Genomic DNA, 8,905 nt, shown 5'->3' with positions numbered 1-8,905 from the left:
CAGGGCCCAAGTTCCTACAGAGCCATCCAACCATGCACATCAGCTACATTCTATCCACTGCCAATTAAAATAGTGTAACTGACTTTCCCGGTAGGCAGGGCAGGAACCAGCAGCTCTTTGCCTTTGTTTGTGCCATTTCCTCTGCCAGGAACAGGCCCTCCCAACACCCTTGGTCTGTCTGGTGAACTCTTCATCCTTTAGGCTTCAGCTCAAGCCTTCCCTCCGTCTCAGAGCCTTCCCTGACCACCATCTGCAGACACAGTGAACCAGTCCCTTCTCTCCGCCTCACCCCGGTTGGACAACTACACAAACACAGTGGCACATGACTGACTGTCTCCCCCAGGAGCCACAGCACCATGCCTGGATCCTCAGGACCCTGCCCTGTTCTTGGCATGTGGTTGGTCTCCATTCATGTTTGTTACCACCTGCTCATCGAGACATGAAGGAAATGCTTTACTGCTGTGTTCACTCAGGTTGTGCATGGAGTCCCCATGGGTCATGCACTACACAGCAGCACGGGTGACCTGCCCAAAGCCTATCCTGGCCCTAGAGAATGTGGTTCTTCCTCCTAACAACACCTGGAGACACTTTCCTTCTCTTCGCCGATGTTACCCAGCCCAGAGGCCCTCACGGAGCCAAAGGGATGTTCTCCAGTTAATGTATTCCACACAGAGCTTCCTGCCTCTCCCGCTCATCCTTTGTACTGGGACTTAGCTCCTGAGATCCTGTTGGGTGATTATCTGCAAGTTTTATTTTTTTTTTTAGATTTATTTATTTATTTGAGAGGTAGAGTTATAAACAGAGACAGAGAGAGAGGTCTTCCATCTGCTGGTTTACTCCCCAAATGGCTACAATGGCCAGAGCTGGGCTGATCCGAAGCCAGGATCCAGGAGCTTCTTCCAGGTCTCCCAGTGGATGCAGGGGCTTCCAGTGCTTTCCGGATCTCCCACTGCTTTCCCAGATCATAGCGGAGAGCTGGATCAGAAGAAGAGCAGCTGGGACACAAACCAGTGCCCGTATGGGATGCCAGGGCTGTAGGCAGAGGCTTAATCTGCTGTGCCGCAGTGCCGGCCCCTCTGTGAATTCTTTTCAATTTGATTACAAAGGTGGAGCTTGCCAAGTTATTTTCCATACCCCACCCCCAATCCTGCCTTCCTTACTCGTTCCTAAAGCTGAAGGTTACATCTCACCCATCCTCAGTTTACCCATTGTCACTAGGATTTGGACCTACAGTTAGTGGGATTTTCTGCACGGAAAGAAAACAGCTTTTCTTCCACAGGAGTTTCCAATTAGAGTGACATAAGCCTAGAGTTTACATAATTTGAGACAAGTCCGCCCTCCCCTTCCTCCTTTTTGCCACTGGATTACATCAAGACATTTACTGAGAGAATCAGAGTTTGAAGATGAAAAGAGAAAAATATGTCCGAGAACCTGAGCGGAGCCAGCACTCTGGTGCAGTGGGTTAGTTGCCGCTTGCGACAATGGCAGCCCATGGCAGAGAGCCAGTTTGAGTCCCTGCTACTCCGCTTTAGATCCAGCTCCCTGCTAATGCCTGGGAGAGCAGCAGAAGGTGGCAGGTGGAAGCTCTCTCTTTCTCTCTCCATCTCTTCCCTCCTCTCTGAGGGCGTTAAAGAAAAAAAAAAAAAGAGAGAGAGAGAGGATAGGAGAGAAAGTGAGGGAGAAGAGTGGGGAGGGGTTGAGAGGGTTGCAAAAGGAAAGCGGACATCCTACAAGATCCAGAACATTTTTGCAACCAGAAACCCCTTGGCTGGTGCTGCGGCTCAATAGGCTAATCCTCCGCCTGTGGCGCTGGCACCTTGGGTTCTAGTCCCGGTCGGGGTGCCAGATTCTGTCCCGGTTGCCCCTCTTCCAGGCCAGCTCTCTGCTGTGGCCCGGGAGTGCAGTGGAGGATGGCCCAAGTGCTTGGGCCCTGCACCTGCATGGGAGACCAGGAGAAGCACCTGGCTCCTGCTATCGGATCAGCACGGTGCGCCGGCCGCACAGCGCCAGCCGCGGCGGCCATTGGAAGGTGAATCAACGGCAAAGGAAGACCTTTCTCTCTCTCTCTCTCTCACTGTCCATTCTGCCTGTCAAAAAATAAAAATAATAAAAAAAAGAAACCCCTTTACCTCCTCTCATTCAGCTGCAGCTATGCTGTGTTCTCTGTGTGTGAAACTTTAGCTCCTGCCCCAAGCACTCAAGCCCCCAGGTTTTGAGGTCAAGTTCTCCCTGTGGAGAAATGCAAATGGCCCAGACATTTTCCCATGTCCCTGTTGGACTCAGTTTTTGTGCAAGATGCCTCACAGGTTGGCAATCAGTGAATGGATTGGCTGTACTTGGGCCAGGAGAACAATCCCCCGTGTGCAGGGAGATGCGAGGCACAAGGTACCACCTGGGAAGCTTGGAAGAAACCCCCATAAAGGAGGCTGAGTGGGGCAGGCAATTGGATCAGTGCCTGTCCAGGTCCACCTGCCATCCGAAATTGGATTTTTTTTAGTATTTAATATCTAATATCTATTGATTAATGGGCAGAAAATACTGAGTTGTTTATTTGTAACTAACTCATACAGAGTCCCCAAAATTAAATAAAAGGGAACTAGGCACATGAGAAGCAAAAAGCAATTTCCTCAAAAAATTTCAATTTGTTTTGTTCTAAGCATCTGATTTCCTTTGGGTTGGTCCTGGTCTCCCGAGACCAGGACCTCGCAACCCGAGACTCAGCTCAGTGCTGGATCCGAGGCAGGGTGAGGGCCATTTCTCCAGCCAAGAACAGGGAGCCTGGCTCGACAGTGAGGTCTCCCCGGGATACAGTGAGCACTCTCAGAGTGCAAAAGATGATCAGCTGTTAGATTAAGTCCTCATAAAATATCGCTTAGGCCAGTGCAGGTTAGCTAAGTACGTGGTCTTAAGAATTAGGCAGAGCTTCCCTTTGGGCTCACAGGGAGAGGAGAAAGGCAGAGCTGCAGGGGTGGACTCGTGCGGGGGCCTTCAGAGCCGCTCCCTGGCTGGCTGCCAGGTTACCCGAGGGTGACGTTAATGCAATGAGAGGACTGAGGTCTCCCCATCCCCACCGCTGAACTAACTAACCTTGCAGGTTCCACCAGCTCGTGTGGACATCAGTGGAAATCTACAGGATCCCTCCTTCCTCCCTAGGGACAAAACCCAGCCTCCAGTCTCTGTAGACTTGGTGAAAGATGCTGGGAGCGTGGAGTATGGAGAAACGTGGAGTGTGGTGAAGATGTTTGAGAGCAGTAAGACAGCAATGTATGTTTGGCCTTGAGAATGCACAGATATTTATGTTGCCACTGAAGGAAGTGTGATAGTCAGTGCTGTCCCCCCATGGCCTTGGCTCTCCCTATGCTGGTTTCCCCAATATTCGTGAAGCATGCCTGTTACCCCCCACCTCAGGACCTTTGCATTGGCTGCTGCTTCTGCCTGGAATACATCCCCTTCCCCTGGATAACTATGCGTTTTGTTCCCTCACTTCCTTTAGGCCTTTACACTAGGCTGCCATGAGGCTCGCCCTGCTCACTCTGTCCAAGGACTCTGCCACTCCAAACTGCTGCTCTTCGCTTTTCCTGCTTTACTTTTTCCTTCTTAGCCCTAATCAGTTCTTACAGTTGAGGCACATCGCTGCTTGACTTGTCTGATGCATTCCTCCTGGTTGAACAGAAGCGTCACGCAGTCAGGGTGTCTTGTCCGTTTCATCCACTGTCACACCTTCAGCAATCAGCACGGTGCCTAGCACATAGTAGGTGCCTCATAGACAGCTGCTGAATTCATGAAGACATTGAAGGGCCCGTGTTTGTGATCAGATCTGGGTTTAGATGTGTGCCGGGGCAGTTGCGAAGCACGAGGCACAGGTGCATTGCTTCACTTCTCAGAGTCTCCGTGTCCTTATCTAAAATCAGGTGTCAGGTCTACGCTATGGGGTTACAGGAAATGTCAGTGACACCTAGGAAGCGTGTAACCCCATGTGGGGCTGGGAATTCAGGCGCTCACTGCTCTTTCACTATCGCAGGAAGAGTATGTGGTCGCAACAATTGCGATGCTTGAGAACAGTTCAACAGAAAGACAAATAAATAACTCCACCTCTGCCTGGTTTAGGGACAGGGACAAAGAGCTTCATGTGCAGACAACTGGGTACGGGAAAGTCTGTGTGTGGGCGTGCACGTGTGGGTCCCAGGCAGGTAGAAGTCACTCTTCACATCCCATTGCAGTTATTCCAAGCTCTACATTTGAGTTTCTTTTTTTTAAAGATTTATTTTATTTATTTGAAAGACAGAGTTACAGAGAGAGGTAGAGCCAGAGAGAGAGGTCTTTCATCCGCTGGTTTACTCCCCAAATGACCATAATGGCTGGAGCTGTGCTGATCCAAAGCCAGGAGCCAGGAGCCTCCTCCGGGTCTCTCACACGGGTGCAGGGGCCCAAGGGCTTGGGCCATCTTCTACTGCTTTCCCAGGCCATAGCAGAGAGCTGGATTGGAAGTGGAGCTGCTGGGGCTTGAACCGTAGCCCATATGGGATGCCGGTGCTGCAGGCCAAGGCTTTAACCCGCTGCGCCACAGCACTGGCCCCTACATTTGAATTTCTAAGTGTACACAAATCTTGTGACCGCTACACACACACACACACATATGTGCATATGAATATGCATGTATGAGCACACGTGTCCCTTCACCTCCATCCCCAAGGGAAAGGCTCTGTAGTAGGGTAGCTACTTCACTATTCCTGCTTGGAGGACGTGGGGGAGAAATGTCACTCTTATAGCCATGGCTGCATTTGAGCTTCTTCCTAGACATTGTCCTGGTCGCAGCACGGCGTTCTTCCTCCTCTGTGACCCTCTTGGCACCCCAGACTGCACACCTCCTGAATCTTTTGAAAGGACTCCCCCCTACAAGCCCGAGAGCCCCTCTAGTGGTCTGGCTGCCAAGGAGAGAGGGAGAGCCCCTGGTAGACACGTGTCAGCCCCAGGCCCAGGTGTCATCGGGAGAAGCCATTAAAAGAAGGTGCAGAATCACAGAGGTGAGGCCCTCTGAAGTCCAGGCCGGGAGGCAGCTTGGGTGGAGCTGGCACCTACTGCGGACAGCTGTGTGAGCCAGCAGGCCCCACTCAGAGCCGCCATTCCACCCTGTCCCGCCCTCCCTGCCGCAGGGAAAGGAGCATCTTGGTCCGAGCACCAGTTTTAGAACCCGGCAGTTTGTGGGTTGGAATCCCAGCTCCAACACCTGCCAGCTGTGAAAACCTCAGCAAGTGACTGAGCCTCGCTGAGCCGGGTTCTTATCATCCGCTAAGGATCTGAACCCTTCTATGGGACCGAGGGGAGGGAATTACCTGAACTCCCTGGCAGACTGTTGAGCAGATTGAAGCGGGGGTCGGTGTGGAGTTCTGCTCAGACTACGCCTGGCCCAGTTCTGGGGGCCATAGCCAATATGGGCTTCCAAGCCTAGGACAACGCTCGTATTGGTCAGGACCCATCCTGCACCAGCTTAGGTCATAAGACAGCTATGAGAGAATGGACTTAATGCACCTGCTACAAGGCCCGGCACTCAGCAAGTGCTGAATAATTGGTGCTCAAAAGCAGGCTTATTCATCCCACTTTATTCCGGAAGGGTACCCACGTAGCCATTGCTGACACGTGATGTCTCGGAGGGAGTCGTAGCCATGGTACAATGTGAGGCTGGTGCCGAGGTCTGATGTGATAAGGGAATAGATCTTCCCTGTTCTCTTCATGGAGCCCAGAGTTAAAAAGGTTTCTCCTGGCTGTCTACCTGCGGGGCATTTTCTTGCTGAGCAATGAGCTGTCTTGCAATGGCAGGATGTGGATTCTCAAAACCATTTGGTCTTAATGAGGCGAGAGTTTATTTAAATGGAGTATAATTGTCCTTATCCATTCGAATAATGCTTTTAAAAACTAAAGCAACGTAAAAAGCCCCTTTACATATGGTCGACTTACAAAAAGGAGCCTCATCTCCAACCTCGACTCTCCCTAGTCTTGCCAACTGTCCTTTCCCCACCCCGGCTTTTCGATGAGGCCAACTGGTGGGAGTCCAGGCGGCACATCTGAGGGGCGTGGGTGAGATGCCTACTAAACACAGGCTTGGTGCCCCCAAAAAGCCAGACCTGAGTAAGCACACTGTCCATACCTGGGTCCTACAAAACTTGGAGACAGACTCAACCCACTCCACCCCAGGCAAGAATCCCAAGGGTTTTAATGAGCCTAGAAAGTTGGCTTTAAAATACGAACAGCTGGAAGTTCCAAGTGAAACAGCCAGATCCCTCCCCATGTGCCTACAGCGAAGTGCAGTAGCTGGCACCACACCAACAAGCAGAGAACTTCTGGTCAGCTGCTTAGAGCCCGACTCCGAGATGTCCATCCGATACTAAAGGACAGAATTTGACATGGCAAGGGAGACTAAAAACAACTTCCAGGGGGAGAGAGAGCGAGATCGAGAACAAGAAAGAGAGAGAGTAGAAAGGAAGGAAGGGAAGTGGGGAGGGAGGAAGGAAAGAAATATCTAACTGAGAAAATTAGTGAAAGGCAGGGAGCAAAATAACACTTTCCAACAAATTTATAATCAATAGCCATAACAAGAAAAGACACTACAGCCATATTGGGGCAGGCACTGTGGCATAGCAGGTTAAGTCGCCACCTGCATCGCTGGCATCCCATATAGGCACCCATTCAAGTCCCGGCTGCTCCACTTCTGATCCAGTTCTCTGCTAATGTGCCTGGGGAAGCAGTGAAAGATGGTGCAAGTGCTTAGGCCCCTGCACCCACGTGGGAGATCTGGAAGAAGTTCCTGGCTCCTGGCTTCAAACTGGCCCAGCTCTAGCCATCACAGCCATTTGGGGACTGAACCAACAGATGGAAGATTTCTCTCTCTCTCTCTCTCTCTCTCTCTCTCTCTTTCTCTATCTATCTTTCTCTCTCTCTCTCTCTGCCTCTGCCCTTCCCTCTCTGCAACTCCACCTTTCAAGTAAAAATAAATAATTTTTTTTTAAAAAAAGACACTACAGGAGAAGGACCACAAGAAAAAAAAACATAGGGAAATTGAAAATGCAGGAGCAGAAATTTTTTTTAAAAAAAATGCAATAGATGGAGGAGAAGATATAACTGAGGACATCCCCCAGAAACCTTGCAACAGACAGAAAATGAGAGAGAAGCAATTTGTATGGAGATCCAGAGTCTAAATAATCAAGGGAGAAAATTGAAGGAGGGAAGCGTCAAAGAAATAATATAATGTTTTCTAGAATGGAAGGATGTAAGCTTCCAGATTGAGGGGCATTGCAAAGAGCCTAGCATGATGAGAGAATTCTCACATCAATGCTGCTGTCCCAAAACTTCCAATCACCAGAAATGCAGACCATCAGGGAGGAATAGAGAGTACAGATTAGAGTGCCACCACATAAGTTTAACAGAAGGAAAAGAAAAGACTTCCAACCTTGAATTCTATCTTCTCGTGCTCTCAATTAGGTATGACTATAGACTAGAGACATTTTTAGAAATGTAGCTCTTCAAATTTTACTTCTCATGTTCGTTTCTTTTTTTTTTAAAGATTCATTTGAAAGGCAGAGTTACAGAGAGAGAGAGAGAGAGAGAGAATCTTCCATCTGTTCCTTTACTCCCCAGATGGCTGCAACAGCCAGTGTTGGGCCAAGCCAAAGCCAAGAGCCTGGAGCTTCAACCAGGTCTCCCATGTGGATGCAAGGACCCCAGCACTTGGGCTATCCTCCACTGCTTTCTTGGGCATATTAGCAGGGAGCTGAATTGGATGTGGAGCAGCTGGGACTCGAACTGGTACCCATGTGGAATGCCAACATTGCAGGTGGCAGCTTACCCCATCACACCACAACACGGGCCTCGCTCATGTACCTTTCTAAAGAAGTTACTGAAGGGTGTGCACCATCAAAACCAGGCATGCGCTGAGGAAGAAGCATAATGAGATAAACAGCACAGGAGAGAGGAGAAAAGAGATTTCTGAGAGAATGGGAAAGAGAAGACCTGCAAAACAGCCGCACAGCCGTTCAAGAGGAAAACTGAGCCAGAGTAGAACAGAAGAAGGTGTCGAGGCAGGTGCCTCTAGAGGTAGAAAAACGAAAGTGGCAGGCAATTGGACCAAAGATTTCACCAGAAATTTGAAGAATACCAGACAATATTTTTTAAAAAGCAACTAAACACAACAAAAATAATGCTGTACAATTATCTCATACAAGGACTGTTAAGATGTTCTCTTTGGGGCCACCGCCGTGGCTCACTTGGTTAATCCTCTGCCTGCAGCGCTGGAATCCCATATGGGCGCCGGTTCTTGTCCCAGTTGCTCCTCTTCCAGTCCAGCTCTCTGCTGTGGCCTGGGAGGGCAGCAGAGGATGGACCAGGTGCTTGGGCCCCTGTGCCCACATGGGAGAGCAGGAGGAAGCACCTGGCTCCTGGCTTCTGATCGGCCCAGTTCCGGCGGTGGCGGCCATTTGGGGAGTGAACCAATGGAAGGAAGACCTTTCTCTCTGTCTCTCTCTCTCTCACTGTCTGTAACTCTACCTGTCAAATAAATAAAATCTTAAAAAAAAGTTCTCTTCATAATAGCTCGTGAAAAATTAGAACTCTTTTCAGACAACTGTTATCTGTCTTTCACTTTATTTTTATTCTGGGGCTAGCAAATTTTCATACAGAAGCACAATAAATATTTGCAGAAACTAAAATATTGGGAAAGTGGAGCTACTTGCTGTTTGGGGTGAGCCCAGCGTACTTTGCTCTGCCAGGTGCACCCAACAGACCTTCTGCAGCGTTCAGTGTATTGGGTGCCTATGCTGACGCTATTGTTTTGAAGTGTGTTCATATTTAGTCTTAAAGGCGTATTTCCATGCCTTAATTATATTTTCAAGTGCAGCTTGAGTAAAAGACAACC

This window comes from Lepus europaeus, chromosome 7 (assembly GCF_033115175.1).
Source record: "Lepus europaeus isolate LE1 chromosome 7, mLepTim1.pri, whole genome shotgun sequence".
Taxonomy (NCBI): Eukaryota; Metazoa; Chordata; class Mammalia; order Lagomorpha; family Leporidae; genus Lepus; species Lepus europaeus.
Note: the sequence above shows the minus strand (reverse complement) of the source record.